General features: G+C 46.9%; 1 long non-coding RNA gene across 1 annotated transcript; it reads right to left on the bottom strand.

Annotated features, from left to right (window-relative positions):
- Window positions 1-15,804: 15,804 nt before the first annotated feature.
- Window positions 15,805-23,849, bottom strand: LOC131280044 (uncharacterized). The gene is made up of 2 exons (XR_009187608.2): window positions 23,280-23,849; window positions 15,805-16,698 (listed from the first exon to the last, which is right to left on the bottom strand). It is a non-coding gene; the product is annotated as an uncharacterized lncRNA (long non-coding RNA).
- Between the last annotated feature and the right edge of the window lie 493 nt (window positions 23,850-24,342).

A 24,342-nucleotide genomic window follows, 5' to 3' on the forward strand; every position in this document is an offset into this window, starting at 1 on the left:
TCACAGAGGGGTTCAACTATTGCAGGGGAAGAGCACTGGTGTGGGTGTCGTTGATGGGGGATGCACGTGTGGGAGGGAGTTCTCCAGGGCATGCATATAGGATATACAGGTATGTTCAGATGTTCATTGGATATTGTCATAGCAGATAGAGTTACACATGACAGCTGAGGGAGTGCTGAATTCCCATCCTGGGGGGCTCTGTTGCATTCCCCAGTGGAACAGCAGCAATCCCCCAAGTGCAGGGACAAAGACTAATATACGTTGTTGTTTTTTTGTCTTTATTTATTTTCTTAATATTACATTCAAAAACTATGAGGTCCCCATATACCCCCCCCCCACTTCTCCCCCCATAACAACAACCTCCTCCATCATCATGAGACATTCATTGCATTTGGTGAATATATCTCTGAGCACCGCTGCACCTCATGGTCAATGGTTCACATCATAGCCCACACTCTCCCACTGGGAAGACATACAATGTCCGGTAACTGTCCCTGCAGCACGACCCAGGACAACTCCAAGTCCCAAAAACGTCCCCACATCACATCTCTTCCTCCCGCTTCCCACCCTCAGCAGCCACCATGGCCACTTTCTCCACACCAATGCCACATTTTCTTCGATTACTAATCACAATAGTTCATGAATAGAATATCAGTAAGTCCGCTCTAATCCATACTCTATTCCTCCATCCTGTGGATCTTGGATTGGTTGTGTCCACTCCACATCTATATCAAGAGGGGGCTTAGATTCCACATGGATGCTGGATGCAATTCTTCTACTTTCAGTTGTAGGCACTCTTGGCTTTTTTGATGAACATAAGTACATGGTGTTTTTGACTATGTGACCCAGTTTTTGAATCCTGATGTTTATCCACCAAAATAAAAATTCATAAAAACTCTAATTTTCCATTAATATATTTTATACTACATAATCTAAATCACATTTTTCTTGAAAGTCAAGGTATCTGATAGCATAATAGACTTCATTTGGTTAGACTTCATCAGTTTAAAATGTGTAATAGTTCAGATTGGAACTCAATGGATTTTTTTAAAATTTAGCAAATAGTTTTTCAAAGGTAATACCTATTAATATTTTAATGTGAAGGGAATATTTTAAATTCAAGAATTAGTCATCAAATACTGTAGAAGCTCCATTTACATATCTCATAAGACACTTGCAAATGGGTCTTATCTAGGAATAAAACATTGCTCTCCAGGGACTATCCTTTACAGTAATGAATTTTCTTAGCAGGTCTGAGTAATGGACATATAATGTAATGGACACTTTCTCTTACAAGTAATACTACATTCTGCCATTTCAAATGATTTTGATTTAGATATGGTCCTGGCCTCAGTGGTAATCTAGCTTGCCTGAGAGCACAGAACACTTCTCTGCATATAGAATTTTCCCCCCAGTTAATCAGGAAGGACCCACGTAATGAAGAAATCCTCATCATGTTTACGTATTTGCTGAGCAATTTGCACATGGAAGCCATGGTGTAAACTGTTAAGTCCTCTGTCAGGGCTAGTTATTAGTCATCATTACATTTGAGTCTTCTCCTCCTTCCCAAACCACTCATTTTTTTCTAAATGCCTCCCCAGAAAAACAAACATGGCGTTTGGTCCTTTCCAAATCTTCTCCCCTTTTACCCTTCTTTATTATCCAGCTCCTTAGCTTAGTACTATTCCTCTTTTACTAAACTAGGCTCTCACTTGAAAGGTAATCTCCAGCTAGCTCCTAGGAATAAAGCTTTCCTCTATCTGCTACACAGTGTAGCAAGCATTTGGTGCCTTGTGAGGGTAGAGCACAGGACGGCAGCTTCAGATCTTCTCTGGGAAGTGGGGGACTGGTGCTGGGGGTGTCAGTGAAGACAGTTCCAGAAGAAGTGACCCGTAGGCTGAGAACATCAAGGGTGGGTACGGGTTTGTCTGGGGAGATGGCGGTAGGATATAGGTTTGAGGTAGAATACACTCTATTTAGGAAATAGCAAGACACTTTTGACCAGTTAGTCAGTGGTTCTCACCTTGGACTGCACATGGGAATGACCTGATGTAGCAGTTATCTCTTACCACAGTAGCACTGGGTAACAAATAACCATGGAACCTCAGTGGTATACAACAGTGAATGTTTGTTGCCTGTGCACCTGAGGTAGTTGGAGAGGGGTTCTTCTAGATACAGGGTTAGGGCTAGTAAAATTAACCATAATTTTATAAATACACATGCATGACTAGGGAATGAAAACTTTAGCCAAGGCACAGCTGGTGAGAATGGCTGCTGTGGGCTCCAACACACTTGAGCATGAGGTCTGGCTTCCCAAGTCCTAGGTGTATGGGCCGGGGTGGGTTACTGGTATACTTCTTCTTCTGAAAATTGGGAAAGCTAATAACATTCACTTCATTCGGAAGATTAACTTGAGATAATATGTGAAAAAGCTGGGCACAATGCCTGGTACAGAGTTAGCACACAACAAGTGGTGGCATATATATATATATATATGCCAAGTTGGGGAGTAGAATTCTGAATTACTGCTTATTAAGTGTTTGCAGAGAATTGGTCATTTAGAATAAGAGTGATAGTATTCACACAGCGCATTGAAAATTCACAAAATGCTCTCCTATACCTTCTTTAGTCATATGGTACCATCATAATTTGGGTGGTAGATATGCATGAGGAAATTGAGACTCAGAAGGCAAAGGTAATTCTGCCAATACAGCTCACAGATGGAGTCCTTTTCTTGACTGGATTATCATCAAGCCCCCATATGTTCAGCTTGGATGTTTAGAGAGTGAAACCCAAGAAGTGCACACAATTCAGCCAACTTCTCTTTATAACAAGGATTGCTTTTCTTCCTGTTTCCAATACCACATTCATCATTTCTTTCTAAGGCTTCATCGAGAGTATCTCAAATGTCCATATTTCTACTGCCAGTCTCTTCAAAACAACTTAAGCTTTTTCTATCAAGCACCTCATAATTCTTCCAGACTCTACCCATGTACCCAATTCCAAAGCCACATTTTTCTGCTTCTACTCATGATGGTTCACTAGGCTGCTAAGACAAAAATTGCATAATGATTGGCTTAACAACAGGACGTTATTGGCTCACAGTATTGACTCAGGCTACGAGTCTTGCTATTTCCTGGTACTAAAATCTGTATTGTCATAGTTCTCCAGAGAATGTGTGTGTGTGTGTGTGTGTGTGTGTATTCAAATAGTAAGAGATTTTTTTTTGCAGGAATTGTCAAATCCAAATTCTGTAGGGCAGGCTGCAAGCTGGAAACTGAGGAACATGCCACTGAATACTCCAGGAGAAGCTGCTTGGCTGAAGTGGGGATAGAAATTCTTTTTTTTTTCTGACTGCTGAAATTCTCAGTTTTCACTTCAAGTTCTCTAACTGATTGGACGAGGAGACTGCTCTCATTGCCAAAGGCAATCTCCGTTAATCGTAATACAATCAGCAGTAGATGGCAATCAATTGACAAATCATTTAAATTCATCTGCAAAATGCCCTCACAGTAGCAATCAGGTCAGTGCTTGCTTGACCAAATGCTGGACACCATTACCTAGCCAAGCTGACATACAAAATTAACCATCATACGCCCTAACAATATTTTAAAGGACTTTAAAGCCTTGGGGTGAGAAGTAAGGGGAAAAATTAATTGACCCTCGGTTATGGTAGGCACCGAATTAGTATTGAATGGAAAATATATCAATGGAAGAAAAACCTTCCCTAGCTTCGTCATTCCTTTTCTTACATTTACATTATATTATTTAATTGTATATGTATATTATATAACTTCAAAAAAAGCTTTTAAAATTAAATTTTTTTTTGTTTTTAAAGAAGCTTTACATTATGTAAATGTTACAGAAAAAAATATAAGGGATTCCTATATGCTCTACTCCCTCCCCACCCCTGTATCCTCCTACATTAAAAACATCCTTCATTAGTGTGGTACATTTGTTACAACTGACAAACACACATTGAAGCATTGCCACCAACCGTGGACTACTGTTTACTTTATAGTTTACACTCTGTCCTGCACAATATTGTAGGCCATGAGAAAATGCACTATGGCCTGATGCATAACTGCAATGTCATGCAGGACAACCCCAACATCTCGAAAATGTTCTTATATTACTACTTTTCCCTCTCCAATCCCTCAGAACCTCTGGTGACCACTGCCCTTATAGCAATGATAAGAGTTCTTCCATTGCCAGAAGAATAACAAGTCTATAGTAGAATAATAATAATTCTACTCTAGTCCACCGTTCATCTCCCAATCTTGAGGACTTTGAGATGGCAATGCCTACTCTGCCTCTAATTGAGAGGGGGCTTAGATCCCATGGGGCACATGGATGGAATTATCTTGCTTGCAATTGCAGACTCTCTCTATTCCTTGGGATAGGTGTTGTCCATCATCATCTCCTTGTTAGTTGTCCTGGGTGAGTCCAGTGAACTGGAGAGTAGGTTTTGCGACTCTGCTGAAATCCAGGGCTCAATTGGCACATGGATGCAACAAAGATTTAAGTCTCTGGGACATAGATTTATCAAGTATAGTGCTAATTATAGGTTCAGATAAAAGGGGCAGAAGAGCCATGTGTAGAGAACCTATAAATGAATCTAACTCCGTTATACTGGGGAGCATAAATTCCAAAGTAAGGCCGACTGACAGACCACCGAATTCCTGAGCTGTCTGCCCTGCTTGTAGTGTCTGGATGTCTCTAGAGCCCTCAATTGCCTTGCTATTTGAGGCACTATTTACTGTGTCAGTCAATGAGATCCTGCTGAGATGTGCATAAGTGTAACCTCTGGAATGATCTCTGACTCATTTTAAAATCGCTCAGCCACAAAAACTCATTTAATATTTACCATTTCTTCCTTGTGGTCAAGGTCTTTTTCCTGATGCATTGCTAGGTGGTGCCTTGGTGCCTTGTAATAATCCCTTGGTACCAGGGAGGCCCATCCCTGGGAGCCATGTCCCACATCAGGGGGGAAGGTAGTGCATTTATATGTCGAGTCTGGCTTAGAGAGAGGCCGTATCTGAGCAATAAAGAGGCCCCCAGGAGGCAACTCCCAGGCAGTATACAATACCAGGCTAAGCCTCAATTTCAAAAGAAAAGGTTCATAAGTACAATCATCAATATCAAGGACCTGGCTCAATGGTCTCTCTTCCCTCACTAGGAACTGCCCTTGAACTCAGGGGACTCCTGCTGTCCTGTTAGAGAATGTAGCAGAACTCCCCAGGATGGGAATTCAACATTTCTTTGGTTTTTGTGTGGGTCTCCACCCACGGATACAATGCCCCATGAACACCTGAACATATTCACATAGAGGCATGCCCCAGGTGAACCCCTCCCATGTATCTCCACCATTGTTGACACCCCACACCGGTGACCCCTGCCACTGCTGAGAACATCCCATGATCCAAAACCTCCCCAAAAATGAAGCCAACAAAATAATCAAATAAAATTAACAAGAAAATGAAATAATAATTTAAAAAATAACCAATAAAATACAAATATAAAAATAACAGGTAAAATACAAAAAAATTTTAAATTGAAATAATAAAAATTATAATAATATATATTATATAACTTTTTATTAAAAATTGTCATATATATGTAAAAGTAGGAAGAGAAGGACAATAAAGATGTAAATTCTAAGTTCAATCATTGCTAATAGTATGTATGTACATTATATATTTTTCTGTTCACATCTTGACACTTCGCCCCTAAGTATGGTAACATGCATCTCCTTAAAATAAGAGCAATTGCTTATGTAATCACAATACTGTTGTCACACCTAAGGAATTTAGCAATCCATCATCAATATGCCTTTTCTTTTCTCTCCATCCCTAGTTGATCGATAAAAAGACATTAGAGAGAAACACTTTGACTTTGGATATCTAACAATCTATTATCCCGTATCTTTGGTTACAGACTTCCTACTTGTTTGGAAAGCATTTGTCACTTTGATGCAGAGAGAGACCTTTTTTAATACTTTGAAAATCAGAATTCATTCTCTTAATAAAGTACACATGGACATGTCCACGGCATGATGGGGCAAATTAAGACTGAAAGTTATAGATAAATAGTTTTAGCCTCTATGGATTAGAACTCTGGATTTTACCCAGAAAGTCGTTACATTTAGGGCTAATCAATAATTCACAGTTGCAACCTCCAAGCAAGGGATTTAACAGCTTAATGAACAAGAAACTATACACAGATCCAAAATTTAACAGTTAATAGATGGGATTTCAGCTTCCATTTTCAAGAGTGTGCACAAGATAAGGATTCAATTACCATTGGTGGGCTGGTGATAGATTATGGCTTTCTTTTTCCATTAATGAAAGAAATAACTATTTTTGCTGATTGCAGAAAAACATAATTTTTAAATCTTGAAATAATAATGTGTAAATTTTCCTTCCTGTTTATTCCCTCCAAGTCAACAAATACTTCAAGATTTTTTTTGTTGGATGTAATTTTGCAACACTCCAGATTTTATTGCAAGTATTTATTTATACTTAATAAAGTTGCCTTAAATTTTTGCTGTGAATTGAATGTTTTTTCATTACTCTTAAAATAATATTAGCATGTCTCTCACAAAGGTAATGTTTGTGTCCACACTTCCAGGTTTGAAGCTTTGTTTGGTCATTCCTAGTACTTGATGGTTAAAGGGAAAATTATTTAATGTCTTGCAAGATAATATCCAAACAAAACAAGGAATATTCAATAATCATGTTGTGCTAACATTGGAGGAAGAATTGACTTTTGCTTTCAAGAGGAGCCTAAACTATTAATGCTAGCAGGAATTGTTCCAGAGGACGCTTTGACAAGAAGTTCCAGAACTTGTGAATTTTAGAAAGTAGCAACTTGGATTTTAAGTTTATTTAAAATATCCTCTTTAATATGAAGCCAGGCCAACTTCTCGAGCTAATGCCTGTGTGTGTGAGGTGTGATATTCCTCAGGGGCTGGTTTTAACTAACGTTAGGATGAAAATATCCTTTGGGGAATTAAACGATGTTGCATATCTTTACTGAAGAAGCCTCTTCTCTTGAGTTACTGTGGAGTAAAATTGATTATTTTAAGCAAATCATGTGGACAGCCACATGAAAATTTAACTAGAGAACACAAGTGAGTAGCTACTGACCATTGAAATCTAGGTAATGATTAAGTTTTTTCCTTTGGGTGGTGGAGTATTTTTGGTCTGCTCAACCCGTCTTCATCTAGAACATGTGGCTGAACCAATGTGTAATCCCTGCTCTACCTTTGTGGTATGGATGGAGCTGACTGTGGATTCCAGAGGGCTCCAGGGATGGTCAACAAGAGCACTTCCTTTCTCTGGTCATTTTAATTGGCTCAGAGATGCACATGTGACCTAAGTTAAGCCAATCAGAGTGCTTCCTGGGAATTTTGCTGGGAGCATCAGGAAGGATGCTCTTTGTCAGGAATTTACACGTCCTGAGGACAACTGCTGCCTTGGGGCAGGGTCTCCTTGGAATGAGGGAGCCAAGCTGGGACAGGAAATGGAGGGCCAGTCAGAATTCTGAATCCCTAAACCAGACCCTGCACGAAATCAGAAACATTCTTTGGACTTTCCACTTATGTAAGCCAATAGCTTCTCTTCTGTGCTTTAGGGCCATTTGAAGTGAGTATTTGACACTCGCAACTACAAGTGTCTTTTTTTTTTTTTTTAAGATTTATTTATTTATTTCTCTCCCCTCCCCTCCCCCACCCCAGTTGTCTGTTCTCTCTATTTGCTGCGTCTTCTTTGTCCGCTTCTGTTGTTGTCAGCGGCACTGGAATCTGTGTTTCTTTTTGTTGAGTCATTTTGTTGTGTCAGTTCTCCGTATGTGCAGCACCATTCCTGGGCAGGCTGCACTTTCTTTCGCACTGGGCGGCTCTCCTTATTGCACGCATCAGCACTGTGCGTGGGCCAGCTCCACACGGGTCAAGGAGGCCCGGAGTTTGAACCGCGGACCTCCCATGTGGTAGACGGACGCCCTAACCACTGGGCCAAGTCCGCCACCCTTACAAGTGTCTTAATGCAGCTACAAAATATGATCTTTACTCAAACTTTACCCCCTTGTTGCCTCTGGACACCTAGACTGTTTCAGTGTTAGAAACTTCTGCACGGCAGATCCTCAGGAATAGCTGATTTAATGTTTTATCCTACATTATTAGAATAAAATTGATCTTCACATTAAACCAGTGACAGTGGGTGATCCTCCCTGTAATATGGGCTGACCATGGTTACTATCCATCAATGTCCTGGTGGTGGGTTGTATTTTCCCATGATGCCAGCATGAAGTTACCTACGTCAGCCCACAGGCTCTCATTATAGTGGGATGGGCAGTCTTCTCACTGAGGCTTGTGATGCTCCAATCAAGGGAAAATGGCAGCTGTGATGCTACAGGACTTCTGAGGCTAAGTCATAGAAAGGCTACAGCCTCCACCTTGCTTGCTCTCTCTCCCTCTCTCTCTCAGATGCTTGCCCTTTGGAACCTAGCTGCCATTCTGTAAGGAAGGCCAAAAAAAAGGCTCATGTGGAGAGGAACTGGACCTCCCAGCCTCCAGCCAGCATCAACTACCACGTGTCAATGCTGAAGCCCTCAGATCATTCCCAGCCTGCAAGTTGTCCTACTGAGGCCCAGATAATGTGGTGCAGAGCCTTGGCCCCTATGCCTGGCCTGAATTCCTGACCCACTGAAGACATGAGGGTAACAAATGGTGCTTTCACACCACCAGGTTTTGGGGTAAATTGCTACACAGCCACAGTGGGGTGGTTGGTCATGGATCCCCTTGGCTAGGCTGAACCACATTTCACAGAATCCCCTTGCCTACATGTTTCTAGTCAGACTGGGCCACAAGGGAGATTTAAAAAAAATTTTTTTATTCAAGAAGTTGTACGTTTACAGAAAAGTCATGCAGAAAATACAGACTTCCCATATGTATGCCCCATTATTAACCTTTTGCTTTAGTGTGGTACCTTTACTACAACTGATAAGAGAATATTACTATAATTGTACCAGTAACTATAATCCATGGTTTACATTAGGGTTCACTGTTTGTGTTGTACAATCCTATGATCATTTTTTAAAAATTTTATTCTAGGGAAGCGGATGTGGCTCAATGGATAGAGCGTCCGCCTACCACATGGGAGGTCCAGGGTTCAAACCCAGGGCCTCCTGGCCCATGTAATGAGCTGGCCCACAGGCAGTGCTGATGTGCACAAGGAATGCCCTGCCACGTGGGGGGGAGCCTCATGTGCAAAGAGTGTACCCCATAAGGAGAGCCGCCCTGCGCAAAAAAAGTGCAGCCTGTCCAGGGTGGCACCACACACACGGAGAGCTGATGTAGCAAGATGACGCAACAACAAAAAAAGAGACACAGGTTCCCAGGCTGCTAACAAGAATACAAGCGGACACAGAAGAACACACAGTGAATGCACACAAAGAGCAGACAACTGGGGGGGGGGGGGGGGAGGGGTGGTAAGGGGAGAAAGATTAAAAAATATTTTTATTCTAGTAACATATCTACGACCTAAAGTTTCCCCTCTTAATTACATTCAGATTTATAATTCGGTAATGCTTGGGGAGGCGCAGAGGGTGACAGGGAAGCTGTGGCTGTTTGGTAACACACACGTTGTCGCTCATCTGTTGCCCTGTCGACGTGAGGCAGTGACGGGACCTACGTCTGCCTCACCTTCCCCCGCGTGCCCCTTCATCTTCTCCTTCTCCCAGGCCAGTGTTGAATGTTCCCCATGAAGAGGGGCCCAGGCTTCTTCAGGTCACCTGTATCATCCGAGCTAGAGGGACGGGAACTGAGCCCCGATGGGGTCCAGCTCGTGCCTGGGGTTTCCATCTTGTGCTGACTCCACCAAGCATGGCCCCCTTCCCTCCGACAGCCTTCCCTGCAGACGCCCCAGCCTTCCGGCAGAGACTGCTGAACCTGCTTCCCCCATTGCCCCAGGTTAGACCATCGTTATTATAACAGATAATATTTAATAGATAGCGTTCAGTAGATGACTTTCACTACATGTTCTAATGCATAACATATTCAATGTGATATATACTCATTGCAAACACATCCGTACGCATGTATGTTTCTAGTTTCTGCTTCTCTGATTGAACTTTAACTGACATGGTAACCAGACCAGTCAGCTCTGCAGTGTCAGTAGCTGGCCTTCCTTCTTCATTTCTCTTCATTCCCCTCCCGTTTGTCATTTATTCTTGCACAGCCGCTTGCTGTAGTTTTTGCAGAGAGCATCCTGCACCTGTCCCTATTTACGTGCACACTTGTGCAGTCCTCACTGATTTGCAAATCTGAATACATTTTTTTTGAATGTTACATTAAAAAAATATGAGGTCCCCATATAGCCCCCAACCCCCTCACCCCACTCCTCCCACATCAACAACCTCTTTCATCATTGTGGCATATTCATTGCATTTGGTGAATACATTTTGGAGCACTGCTGCACCACATGGATAGTGGTTTACATTGTAGTTTACACTCTCCCCCAGTCCACCCAGTGGGCCATGGCAGGACCTACAATGTCCAGCAACTGTCCCTGCAGCACCACCCAGGACAATTCCAAGTCCTGAAAATGCCCCCACATCATATCTCCTCTTCCCTCTCCCTGCCCTCAGCAACTACTTGGGCCACTTTCTCCACATCAATGCTACATTTTATTCCATTACTAATCACAGTAGTTCCAGAACAGAATATCAGTAAGCCCACTCTAATCCATACTCTATTCCTCCATCCTGTGGACCCTGGGATGGTGATGTCCACTCCACCTCCATATTGAGAGGGGGCTTGGATTCCATATGGATGATGGATGCAGCTCTCCTGCTTGCAGTTGTAGGCACTCTTGGCTCCCTGGTGTGGTGGTTGACCTTCTTCACCTCCATGTTAGCTGGCTGGGGTAAGTCCAATAAACCAGAGGGTAGGAGTTGCAGGTCTGTTGAGGCTCAGGGCCTGGCTATCACATGGACAGTCCAGAGATCTGAATACATTTTGATGATTCAAATAACCTTTGAATGCAGGCAATACCTAAGAACCCTTCCAAGTATACAGTAAGAGATTTATGTCAACATTGGACATGACACATGTTCACGTTCAGAGGAAGTCTCACTCCCTCCTCCTCATTCCCTGGATGACTCTTGAGCCAAATTTTTCAGCCAGGATAGGGAACAAATCCAATTAGCCCATGAGGACATCTGCTGAAGGATTTAGATGTTTACTTGTGGTCGGGAGTGTTGGACTCTGGCCACAGAAGGTATCCTCTGCACGCCAGGCATTTTCCTGGGAGGCCAGACACGAGGGAGACTCTTGAAAGTCCCTCCATGCACACTGACGCTGATGTAAGTCGCTCCCTCCATCAGTAGTATTTGGTGGCACATAACTGCAAAGCTTTGTCACCAAGGAGGACACCACACCCAAGGATACCGGTAGATTACATGCTGAAAATTTAGAGTAAAACATTGTAATATCAAAAAAAAAAATTTTAACCCCACTTTCTGCCAGTGGAGGTGGCCCCAAAGAGAGATGTCTCTATATAACCTATATATCAAGTTCTTAATCCCACGTAGTATGGTTCACCAACATACTGAGAATGTAAACCAAGCATGTAGACCTTTTTACCCCAGGTGCAGAAAAGGCCAGGAAAGGCATCTGTATTAGTCAGCCAAAGGGGTGCTGATGCAAAATACCAGAAATCAGTTGGTTTTATAAAGGGTATTTATTTGGGGTAGGAGCCTACAGATACCAGCCATAAAGCATAAGTTACTTTCCTCACCAAAGTCTATTTTCACATGTTGGAGCAAGATGGCTGCTGATGTCTGCAAGGGTTCAGCCTTCCTGTGTTCCTCCCTTCCAGGGTCTTGCTTCTTCCTGGGCTCAGGGTTCCTCTCTTCCTGGGGCTTGCTTCTCTTTCCTCTGTAGGGTTACTTCCTGGGGCTCCAGTTTAAGGCTTCAGCATCAAACTCCAACATCAAAAAGTCCTCCAACTCTGTCCTTTGTCATGTCTTTTATCTGTGAGTTCCTACCCACCAAGGGGTGGGGACTCAATGCCCTAATGACGTGGCCCAATCAAAGCCCTCATCATAACTTAATCATGCCCAGGTACAGACCAGATTACAAACATAATCCAATATCTATTTTTAAAATTATTAACCATGTCAAACTGCTACAGCATCCAAGCATTGAGCGCATTGGAATAAATTGCATATGGCAGTGTGTCTGTCTGGCTCCCAATGGCTCCCCCTTCTGTTGGAACTTCCTATAACCCAGGGTTGTATTACAAAATCCTGCCATGTGGCCACAGTTGGATGGACCAGGTACGGACATCTGACCCAACCTGGGCCAATCAGACTCTTTTTCCTGAGAACTTGGATTTTCTCCAAAAGATACTCAATCTACTTGTGTTCCTAGAATGGTAATATGTCAATATGGCATATCAAAATTATTTCAGATGCAAGTGACTAAAATCCAACCCAACTGGCCTAAGCATGAAGGGAATTTAGTGTCTCTTATAACTGAAAAATCTGATGGTAAAACTCATTTCTGGCTTAGCAGGTTCCATGGATTTAAACTATGTAACAGGATGTAGATTCTGTTTCCATTTCTTAACTCTGTTTCCTCTGGGTTGGTGTAACCTCCAATTGTGGTGTTAAGAAGGCTGCAACAGCTCCACCTTACTACTTACAAGTTCAAGTCCCTGAAGAAAAATACATTCTTTTCTTGCTGAAGCCCCAACGAGAGTGTCCTTATAACTCATTGGCTCTGTTGAATCATATTCCCATAGCTGACCCACTCACTGACTACCTGGAGCCAAGTAGGGAGTCAGGAATTTTGAAAAAGGGGGAAAACAAAAGCATGAGAGTGCCCCCAGCTCCCAAAGGCCACTATCCACTGGAACTGTGGGGTGGTCGTGTTCCATCTTGTGGATAGAGAAGCAGAGCAAGCTCTGATTAAGATGACTGAAAGTACTAATGTCTTAGGTTTGAGCTGCTCTGACAAATACCACACATGGTTTGTCTTCAGCCACAGGGATTCGTTGTCTCATGGTCTCAGAGGCCAGGAGGCTGGCTTCCTCCCAGGCTCATGCTGCTCTGGCTTCAGCAATCCTTGGGGTTCCTTGGCTTGTCCATCATGGGCGATGTCCTCTCCTTTCTCTTCCAGGTTCCTGCTCACTTCCGGCTTCCGGCTTCTCCCTGTGGCTTTCTCTTTGTAAGGTCTCCAGTAGCAGACCTGACTCAGGTGGCCACACTTTAACTGAAAATAACATTTTCAAAAGGTCCTGTTGACAGTGGGTTCACACCCACAGGAAAGGGGTTAGGACTAAGATCATGATTTTTTTTTCTTTCGGGGATGCATAATTCAATCTGCCACAACTGACAAAGACAGACAGAAAACAGAGAGGTACGTCCTTGGGTCTCTGGTTTTCCAGGACCTACTTCCTGTCTCTTCCTGAGGTTCAATGCAGACTTGCTCTTAGGACCTGTGAGACTCCCCTGTGGCTTGAGAGTTTGTTGCTTTTTTTCCCTCTTTCACGGTAGCTTGAATTTATTCATAGTATTGGAGCAATGACATTACCTGACCCAAGAAACTTAGGGTTTTCTTGGCATTCTATTATGGGAAAACTAATAGAACATTTCCTAGGCTAACATCAGCCTTGGGAAGGAGGGCCCAACAGTGGGCTCTTGATACTAATGGCTACACTTTTGAGCCTATGCACCTGCAATAAGAACAAGGCCTAGAGTAGCATTGTGCCTGGGGGTTTCCTCCTGACAGCCTTCATGTTACTCAAATGTGGCCACTCTCACAGCCAAACTCAGCGTGTAGATGTGATGCATTCCCCCCAGCGTGGGACACGACACCTGGGGATGAGCCTCCCTGGCACCGAGGGATCATTACCACATATCAGCTGAAGAAGCAACTAGAAAATGACCTTGAATTAAAGGTTCAATGCGGAACAGCAGAATATACCTGTCTACATATAACAACATGACTTCGGGAAGCGGTTTGACCTAATGTAAGGGGGAAATGGAAAGGAGAAATGAGATTATAAGGCTGTGAGTCTCTAAAAAAGAGTCTGGAGGTTGTCAGAAGGAATACCCCTATGTACAACTGAACAGAGTCTAAGAGACAGATAAGGTAGATACAACCCCAGGTATTGGTTCTTTTGAGGGATAAAGAGACCCACGGGTTCTATGGTCATGGCAGAAGGGGTTCACTGCCATGACAGATGGCCCTTCTTTGGAGCTGGTGTTTCTGCGTGATGGAAATGGACTCAGAGGGGATCTCTTTTCACAAGACTTGCATGCTACTTTATTGGAATTGTAGTTGGTGCTGGGTTTAAGATATATGTAGGGGATTTGAATCTCTGGACTGATAATATGACACCCAGGACCAGAGCCTCAACAGACTTCAGCTCCTACACTTTGACTTATTGGACTTACTCCACTCAGCTAACATGGAGTTGAAGAAGGTCAACCACCACAACATGGAGCCTAGAGTGTCTACAACTAGAAGCGGGAAGAGTGCATCCAGTACCCATGTGGAATCTAAGCCCTCACTTGACATAGGTGTGCAATGGACACAACCAATCCAATGTCCACAGAGAAAATGTGGAATGGGTGTGGGAACGGTAGCCACGGGGGCTGCTGGGTGTGGGGAACGGGAGGAAGAGATGAGATGTGGAGGCGTTTTCGGGACGTGGAGTTGTCCTGGATAGTGCTTCACGGACAATTACGGGACACTGTAGATCCCCCCAGGGCCCACTGGATGGAACGTGAGAGAGTCTGGGCTATGATGTGGACCATTGACTATGGGGTGCAGTGATGCTCAGAGATGAACTTACCAGGTGCAATGGATGTATCACGATGATGGGAGAGAGTGTTGCTGTGGGGGGAGTGGGGGGCGGGGGCGGTGGGGTTGAATGGGACCTCATATATATTTTTTAATGTAATTAAAAATAATAATAATAAATAAATATTAAAAAAAAAACAAAAAAAAACACATCAGCCTTGGAAGGAAAAACAACCATACCATTCTGTCACCTGAGAAAGAACACTGGACGTTTGTTGCTTTTGCCACCAGTACCCTCTCTTTGCTCTGTGGGTAATGGACCCCGATTTTGCTTTGGAGAATTGTTGCCCTGCCATTCTCCAATGATGTATTTTGGGTAAAGCTGACTCCATGCCTAAGCCAATCTGCACATGCCACCCTAGGGGCCGCATGACACAAATCCTGCCCAATACTTGAAAGCAAATTCGATTCCCAGGCTTTTGTTGAACTATCAGGGGAACATGCTTCCTTTTCCTGATGACATGCATGTGAAAGGGTTATGGTGCTGGGATTCTGACAGTTATCTTGTGAGTGAGCACATGGACCAGACACCAAGGAAGCAGAGCTGAGAAATCCAGAGATGGACGTTCCATCCCAGTGAAGTCATTTGAGATCTGGATCAAGCTGTACCTGAAGCAGGAGCTACTTCTGGATTGTTCAGTTTTGCGAACCAATACGTTTCTTTTTCTTTTTAAGTTTGTTTGAGTGAGGGTTTTTGTCATGTGCAGTAGGAAGAATCATAACTAACACAGTCATGGGAAGTTGGGTTTGAGGAAAGATGGAGAGGCTGAACGACCAACAGAGACAGGCTCTAAAACTCCCATTTCCCTTTCCTTTGAAATCATAAACCACTTTGCTTCTACAAGTCCTTTGGCCTATATCACAGGTGCCTTGAATTGCAATAACAGTCCTCATGTGGTTCACACAAATTTCACAAACGTAAAACTTCAGCATGCAGTAAAGATGGAACTGTCTTTATTGTTTTATAATTGAGCTAAGTTTAGCTCACAAACCCTAATTTCTGCTGACGGTGGAAAACTTACTCTTGTCAAGTCCAGGGAATTCTGTCCGTCCTGGTTTAGAATTGAGTATCTTTTGGGGGAAATATTGTCAGTTCAGGATTCCACGCCCTTTTCCCCTGGAGCGATCTATGCTCTGGCAGACCCCGCCAGGACAGGCTGACAGTGGCCAGTGACTATGGCGGGCCACGGGCAGCCGGCCCTGCAGGCCCCGCCACTGCCCGGCTCTGCGCTCGGCCCCTGGAGCCTCAGCCTTCTGTCCTGCTTGTCCCTACCTGGGTGAGGTGTCCCTAAGCCAGTGAGCCTCACACTTTCTGTGCACGAGTCACCTGGAGGGCCTGTTAAAGCACAGGTTCCTGGGACTACCCCAGGAGGTGCTGATTCAATCCATCTGGGCTGGGGCTTGAGAATTCTCATTTCTCCAGTTGGACAGCGTGATGATGAAAAGGCACGGGGAATGGGAATTTGCATTTCTAGCCAGCTCTGCTGGGTGCTGGCCATGGCAGCCTCTGCCAGGCAGTCCCTGGGCTCGCAGCCTGCCAGCTCAACGCCCAGCTCTCGCCGGCACCCTCCTCCAACATCTGGGGACCCTCGGATCCTCTTTCTGCAGAGGAGGGAGAGGGGGGTGAAGGGCTGGGGACATCCCAGCATTCTGCTTCGGGGCTACAAGCAGCAGCCCGTGTGGCTCACGACAGTTGGGGAGGCAGCCTCCTCCCAGACTTGCAGTCTAGTGTCCAGTTCTCAGCCTCTTGGGAGCTTTTCTTTTTCTTTCCCAGGATACAGAAGAAATGAATTCAAAGTCCGAGTACAGACTGGTCAGAGTGCCTTCTAGAATGAGAACAGCAAAAAAGAGGTCTACAGGAAAGGTAAAAATTTTGTTATAAAATCGTTTTAAGCAATTCTTTTCACACTGGGGACAGGCAATGGCATGAGCTGTGCACAGGGCTTGGCTCCACACTTTTGATACCAGTAAATTGCTGGTATCAAAATTTACATCTGTGTTCCCATAAAAAAACCATGTTGTGCTCCCCTCAATTCTTACAACACGTACAAAAAGCCATAAGTATTGGCACCTGTATTAGTCAGCCAAAGGGGTGCTGATGCAAAATACCAGAAATCAGCAGGTTTTTAAAAAGGGTATTTATTTGGGGTAGGAGCTTACAGATACCAGGCCATAAAGCATAAGTTACTTCCCTCACCAAAGTCTATTGCCATGTGTTGGAGCAAGAGGCTGCCGACATCTGTGGGGGTTCAGGCTTCCTGGGTTCCTGTGGGCTCAGTGCCTCTGTTTTCTCCACAAGGTCAGCTGTAGACTATTAGGTGACTGGCTTTGTCTTTCTCCCTGGGGTTTGATTCTCTCCAGGCTCAGCTGCTCTGCTCCTCTGTGTGCTTAATTCCTGGGCTCCAGCTCAAAACTCCAACATCAAAACTCCAACTAACACCTCTGCTCTACGGTGTAGTTTTATCTGAGTCCCTGCCCACCAAGGGGACTCAACACCTTCGGACATGGCCCAATCAAAGCCTTAATCATAATTGAATCACACCCAGGGCAGACCAGTTTACAAACATAATCCAATATCTACTTTTTGGAATTCATAAACCATATCAAACTGCTACACTCCACCCCTTGAATTCCAAAAAGACACACAATATTTAAAAAAAAAAAACTTAAATCAGTAGCAATGCTAAGTATAGAATCACATCGCAATCAGTTTGAAGAAATACAGTTTGTTTTGAGGCAAAGTCCTGTCTGCTGTAGATATCTGAAAGTTACAAAACAATTTATCTGCTTCCAGTACACAAATGGACAGACAAAGGATACGCATTTTCATTACAGTAAGTAGAAATTGGGAGGGAAACTTGAGCAATCGGTCCAGGACAGTTCAGTAAACCTGCCAGGCATCGTCCATTCAAATTCAAGTTCTGAGTCATTCTATGACAATGGTTTCTTCTCCTTGGGGTCACATGGGGACCACCGTTTCCACAGTCTCACCTAATGGCCATTTTCTTGGTTCCATTCTTATCAAGTATCTGGGTGTTGACCAAGCTCCAGCCCTCACCCTCCAAGAGCATTGGGTAGTTGCCACACATTACCCAAACTTTGGGTTAGAGTCTTAGCCCCCCTAGTGCAATGACGTGAAGACCTTTGGCATACAGGCTCAACCCTCTCAGAGCAGTGAGTTGACCACCTGGCCTTCCCTGATACATGGGGGACGGGGGCACCCCTCTCAGACCTATGGGATGCTGACCTTAACTGCCCCAATCCTTGAGGAATGTGCTCCACCTTCTCTGTACCCTGGGGTGGCAAAACTTTCCCCAAACACTGGGTGGGAACATCCACCCTCTTTAATCGCTAGGGTAAACTCACCCTCTCTGTAAACATGGGTGGGGTTCCTCTCTTGGCCCAAAGTGGTCTTAATTCCAGATCGCAGCTTCCATGGTTTTCCTCTTGATGGTGTTTTCTCTTCCATTTCTCCCTTCCATGTCCCTTTTATTCCAAGCTGACAGTGATTTTGTTTATACAGCTCTCTCAAAAAATCCGTTGGTTTAGCATGCAGAAAACAGGGGTCCAAGTCATCAGACAGTAAGACATTCCACAAATCTCTCCTAGATAACTATATCTTCAATCCTGATTTATAGGTTCCAAGTTTAGTTAAGTCCTCAAATGAGGCACTTTTGTCTTGGGGCTTGATTTCCAGAGGCTTAAAATTCCCAGAATTGGTTTCTGTTTTCTTTTTTCCCAACAGTTGAGTCCTCAGCTTATCTCTCTCACCTAGCATTTTGCTATAAGCTGCAAGCAGAAGCCAAGCTGCATTCTCTGAGTTTACTTTGGAAAACTCTTCAGCTAAATGCCCAGGGTCACCATTTTCAAATTCTGCCTTCTATAAAACACCAGGAGTTAATCTTGCTAAGTTCTCTGTGACTTTAAAACATGGATTGCCTTCCTCGTTTCCAATAAGTTTAATCATTTACTTCTAAGGCATCATAAAAAGTCTCTTCAGCATCCACATTACTAACAACAGTCTCTTCAAAGCAATCTAGGACTTTTCCATCAAGCGTCTCATAATTCTTCTAAAAAATACCCCTTACCCATTTATAAAACTGTTCCAACATTTTGGTAATTGCAAAAGCATTTCCCTACTCTTCAGTACCAAATTCTGTATTAGTCAGCCAAAGGGGTGCTGATGCAAAATACCAGATATGGGTTGTTTTTTTATAAAGGGTATTTATTTGGGGTAGAAGCTTGCAGTTATCAGGCCATAAAGCATAAGTTAATTCCCTCACCAAAGCCTATTGCCACGTATTGGAGCAAGATGGCTGCTGACATCTGCCAGGGTTCAGGCTTCCTGGGTTCCTCTTTTTCTGGGGCTCATTTCTCTCTGGGCTCAGCTCCTCTGTTTTCTCCACAAGGTCAGCCATAGACTGTCAGGTGATCAGCTCTGTCTCTCTCCCTGGGGCTTGCTTTTCTCAGGTCTCAGCTGCTCTGCTCCTCTGTGTGCTTAATTCCTGGGCTCCAGCTCAAAACTTCAGCGTCAAAACTCCAACTAACTCCTTTGCTCTGCCGTGTAGTTTTTTGTCCTACAGACATGGCCCAGTCGAAGCCCTAATCATAATTTAATCATGCCCGGGTAGAGACCAGTTTACAGACATAACCCAATATCTATTTTTGGAATTCATGAACCATAACAAACTGCGACAGCACCTTGGGCACCATCCTTGTTTGCAAACACGGGGATTCCAAGAGACACCCCTACGTTGGGGCGAGGGGCCACCTGGACAACTGGAAGAGTGTGTGGCCCACTGGCTTGAGCGTGCAGGTGGGGAGGAAGTAATGAAGACTTCGGGGGCCGCTAGTCCCACCTTCTGGGGACCCAGCACTAAGGGCAGACGAAAAACAAAAACAAACTTTGGTTCAGAATTTGCAGGAAGGAAAAATAAAACCCTGAGAAAGTCTGTTATAGCTTGTGTCCTAGGCAGATGACAAGCCAGGCGTGGAGGACGGCAAGAGGAGGCTAGCAGGGGTCTTGGGGGGCTTTGAGCTCACGGGAGTCTGCAGGCTTCACTCGGCTGCCCCTCGCCAGCCCCCCTCCGCGTGCCCCGCAGCACCCCCGGGCTGGCTGCTTCTGCGGCCCCAGCTCTTCCCCGCAGGCGGGAGCCTCAGCCCCATAGGCTTGTCTGAGTGGTGGGAGGGCTGCCATGCAAAAAAAGAAAATGGAAAAGAATCACTGAGAAGGAGAATGACTCGGAGGCTTTGGTTGCATTTGGCATTCTCTGGCTGTGCTGAGCATTGGGTTGCTCTTTGGCCGTGGAAAGTTCTGGAGGGTGGGCTGGCATGGGGCTGCCACCTGTGCTGGCCGTTCGGCCCCATGCAGCCAAACGCCACACACTGGGATGAACGTGCCGCCGGCAGAAGGAACGTCCCCTGCCACCATGAGTGTTCATCTCCTTTAGGCCACTTGCCCACGGGCGGTCGCTGTCCTCTTGGCCTCTGTACGTTGGTCTCACCGAGTGCCCTGGGGAGGCCGCTGGGGCGAGCAGCTCAGGCCTCACCCCCTTCTCTCCCCTCAGCCCTAGGGTCCTCTAGCCCGAGCCTGCGCCCAGGCGGGGGTGCACGCAGAGCTGAGTGAGCGTGACCCCCGCTAGGGCTCCTCGGCTGGCCTGGTGCCCTCCCCCCCCCAGCTGCTGGGGTGCCCTGCTGCTCTCTTTTGAGGACTTCTCTTAGTGGAATGGAAGCAGCTTCACCCAGGACGTTCTGCACAGCCCTGGAGTGGGTGGGGGAGGGCAGCCCACGGCTGACTGTGGCACGGGGAGCTGAGGGTGCTCCCGCCCTTCGAAGGGGGCCAGCTCTGGTCCAGTTCGTGCCTGGGGCTCCGGGGGGTCAGGCTGGACGGGAAGACCTCGTCGCTGCCCCCTCCTCTAGCTCTCTCCCGTCCCCTCACTTGTCTTTTGCATACGCCTGAACCCATCTCAGGCTTTGCCCCTAGAGTAGCTGCCATGGGGACAGCTGTGGCTCTGTACGTGGCTGGGTAAGTGCCACCATGGCCAGTGATTCCCAAACTTTAACGTGCATGAGAAGCACCTGCAGGACTGGGAAAACAGCTCCCAGGGCCTAACCTCAGAGGTTCCGACTGAGTAGGTCTGGGGCGGGGCCCGAGAATCAGCATTTCTAACAAGCTCCCAGGTGCTGCTGCCCCGAGAACCCCACTTTGAGAACCACCGTCCCGAGCTCCGGGGCTCGGCAGGATCTAGTGGTGCCTGCGCAGGACCGATGCCAGAGAGGGCCGGCGTGCCAGGGGTGGTTTGCAGAAGTGAGTTGGCAAGGGGGAGTTTGAGGGTGGGGCCCAGAACGTAAAGGGGGCTGTGAGCTGGGGACGAGACGGAAGCCACCGTGGTGGTTTGGAAGGCTGGTTCCCGGGCCGAGCCTGGAGGTGTCGCTAAGAGGCGTCCCCAAGTTCATTCTACTGGGCAGAAGAGACAAAGCTCAGCAGAGGAAAGAGGCGCGGGCATCCCCCACGAGGGAGGCACACGTGGGCATGCGCGGTGGTGCGCACAGCTGGCGGAGAGCTTGCAGCCCGGCCTGCCCGAGGCAGGGCCACCCTCAGCCGCGGCCACGCCGAGGCCGCTGCCCACCCAGCGCTGAGCATTGCTGTTTGGCCTAAGGTCCGTGTGTTTGCCGCGTCCTGCCCAGCAAAGCCCCTCTGCTGGCGCTGCTTCTCGTGCTGTGGCGGTCACACCGAGGAAAGTTTCAGTCTTCTCTGCGATGAGGGCTTTCTTTAAGAAATAGATTTATTTTTTATTTATTTCTCTGCTTCTTTGTTCCCGAGCGGCCCTGGGCCTGAGCCCCGGCTCCCTGCAGCCAGTGTACGGTTGGTGCCAGTGCAGTTTGCCAGCTGGTGGCAGGGTGTCGTCTCCTCATTAACAGATCCTCGGACGTGCTGCAGGTGCCAGCCCGTCCCCCTTGCACTGGGGGGGGGGGAGGGAGGGGGTGCAGGGGCGGGGGCCGTCACCTGCCCGTTTCCAGCACATTCTCGGCCTCACTGCCTGTCATCCCGCTCGTTTCCTTTGTCTTCCTCTTCTTCCCCTGCCCTCTCTCCTCCGTGGTCCCTCCTCTGCCGGGCTCCGTGTGGACACCCGGGCCACGCCGGTGCACCTGCCCCTGCCGTGTGGCTGCAGGCAGCCCGCAGCTGTCCCCTCTCGCCGACCGGGCCTCCTCTCTGCGGGTGCGCGCAGCCCCTGGGTGGGGAGCCCCCGGCCAGGGACTGCCCGACAAGGGGGATGAAAAGCCAGCCCCCTTGGCCCGGCCGCCCGATGCCCAGAGCCCCCTGCAGATCTGTCCAGCTTCCCCCAAGTCCTTCTGCGCCTTCTCCCACCCCCTCGGCTTTCCCCTCCGCATCCCCTCTAGGAAACCGAGGCGAGAGCTCAACCCCTCGAGGGCCTTTTCCTCCAGGCGGCCACAGCCGAGGCCTTGGTGGCCTCCCTGGGCGTGCGCAGCCTCCCGGGATGGCCCGGCCTGTGCCGGCAGCTTCACCGCCCCTGCAGCCCTCCCGCATGGGTCCCCGCACCCGCCCGCAACCCGCACGCGGGCCTGTTCGCCCACCTCCGCTGCTGACACCCTCTCTGCTCTTGGCCCTTCTGATGCTGGGACTTCTTCACCGTCGTTTTGCGCTCCCTTGTGTGACTGTGGCATCCTCGCATTTCCCTGTTGGCTACTGGTGCTTTTCCTTCTGCAAATCGCCTACTTCTTTTATTTTTTATAATTTAAAAAGCTCCTTTGTTTGTTCTCCACGTGAATCCCGTGTCAGCTTTAGAGAGTGCAACCCTCTGCTCTGACCCGGCCATCTGTCTCTCTTCCTTGTTGATGGTGTCCTTGGCGGAGCGGAAATCCCGAGAAGTGCCACCTTCTGCTCTGGTGGCCGTATGGAGATTGTGATGAAGCTGCTCGCTCATACTTCATTTGCTCTTCAGCGCCGGCCTGCTCACGGGCACCTCGGCAGGAGCCCGGAAGGAGCTGGCTTCACCGACTATCGGGCGTGCTAAACCGTGTTCACGCCACATCGCGTGTTCACCCCACATTGCGTGTTCACCCCACATTGCGTCTCCCTTCTCACACCGACCCATAAACCTGCCGATTGCGCGAGGTCCTCCCCTCCATCAAGTTCTTTTCCTGGACTCCCCTGCTGGGTCCTCCCACTGAACCCCAGAGGTGCCCCGTCTCGCTTGAGCTGTGCAGAAAACACATAAGCGTGCCCGGCTGGTCCCTGCACGACATCAATAATGGGCTTTCATTCCTCGGCAGCCCTCCCGAAGGGAGCTGCTCCCCTGTGTGTGTCTCCAAAGGCCCCCGTCTACACTGCTGCACTGACAGTCTGCAAACAACAATTACAGCAAGTGCCCCGGAGGATACTCACCGCTGAAGGGCGCCCGTGCCATCCCGAGGCCTGAGAAGGAAGGCTTTCATGTGGCGGGGTACTCCTGGTATGCTTTCAGCGGGTGGCTGGTCACACCAGCAGGTGGAGGCTCAAAGGAAGAAGGAGCAGCTGTGAGGGGTGCCCAGGTGGGCTCTGAGGGTAACTTAGGCGTGGAGCAGGGGGCTGGGCCCGGAGCCTAGGCTGGGTCTTCATTCAGGCAGTTGCCTGGCCAGGGGCCAGCACCCTTTTCTGTCCAGGATCCGGCGATGACTGCTTCCGATCGTACTGCTCCTGTGAACCCGTCACGGCTCCTCCACTCTGCTGATGTAGTGCTGCAGCAGCCTCAGGCAAGATGTGCGTGAATGAGCATGCTGTGTCCCAATAAAACTTTATTTACAAATACAGACGGGGGGCCAGATTGGGCTGGTAGATGGGCTTTGGTTGCTGGGTTGTAGTTTATTCAAACTACAATGCCTACGTTGTCCAATATGCCTGTAATGGGGCTTTGAGTGGAGGCTTTCGAAGAAGTCGCTGATGTTTCATAGTTGCTTTGCTTTGGCTTGAGTAAGGCTAAGATGGCAAAGGAGATGTAGCAAGATTCTAACCACATTTATGATGTAATGATGATGTCGAGTATGTGATGGTGTGTCCAGGGCAAGGCTTGGGATTGGGAAGGGGCATAGGCAGCTACTGAGGGTGGAGACAGCTTTTATTTAAATCCATCCTGACCCACGGCCCAGGGGCTGGTCCCACTGCCACCAATTCCAATAAGATTTTGTTACTTGGAGAGGGCCCTGTTAGTTAGAGACTATAGAGCAAATCTCTATCGCCACAAGGCCCTGTAAGGCCCTAAATCAATACCTGTATAAGCAAGTTAGGGGGATGTAAGTCTCGATGCAGGTCAAATCCAGCCCCCTGCCTGTATTTTAAAGGAAAGTTTAGTGGAACACAGTCATGCCCGTTCAGTTACAGATTGTCCATGGCTGCTTTTGCCCAGGAACGGCAGAATTAAATAGTTGCAACAGAGACCAGCAAAAGCTAAAATATTGACCCTGTGCCCCTT

The sequence above is a fragment of the Dasypus novemcinctus genome, chromosome 2 (genome assembly GCF_030445035.2).
Source record: "Dasypus novemcinctus isolate mDasNov1 chromosome 2, mDasNov1.1.hap2, whole genome shotgun sequence".
Classification (NCBI taxonomy): Eukaryota; Metazoa; Chordata; class Mammalia; order Cingulata; family Dasypodidae; genus Dasypus; species Dasypus novemcinctus.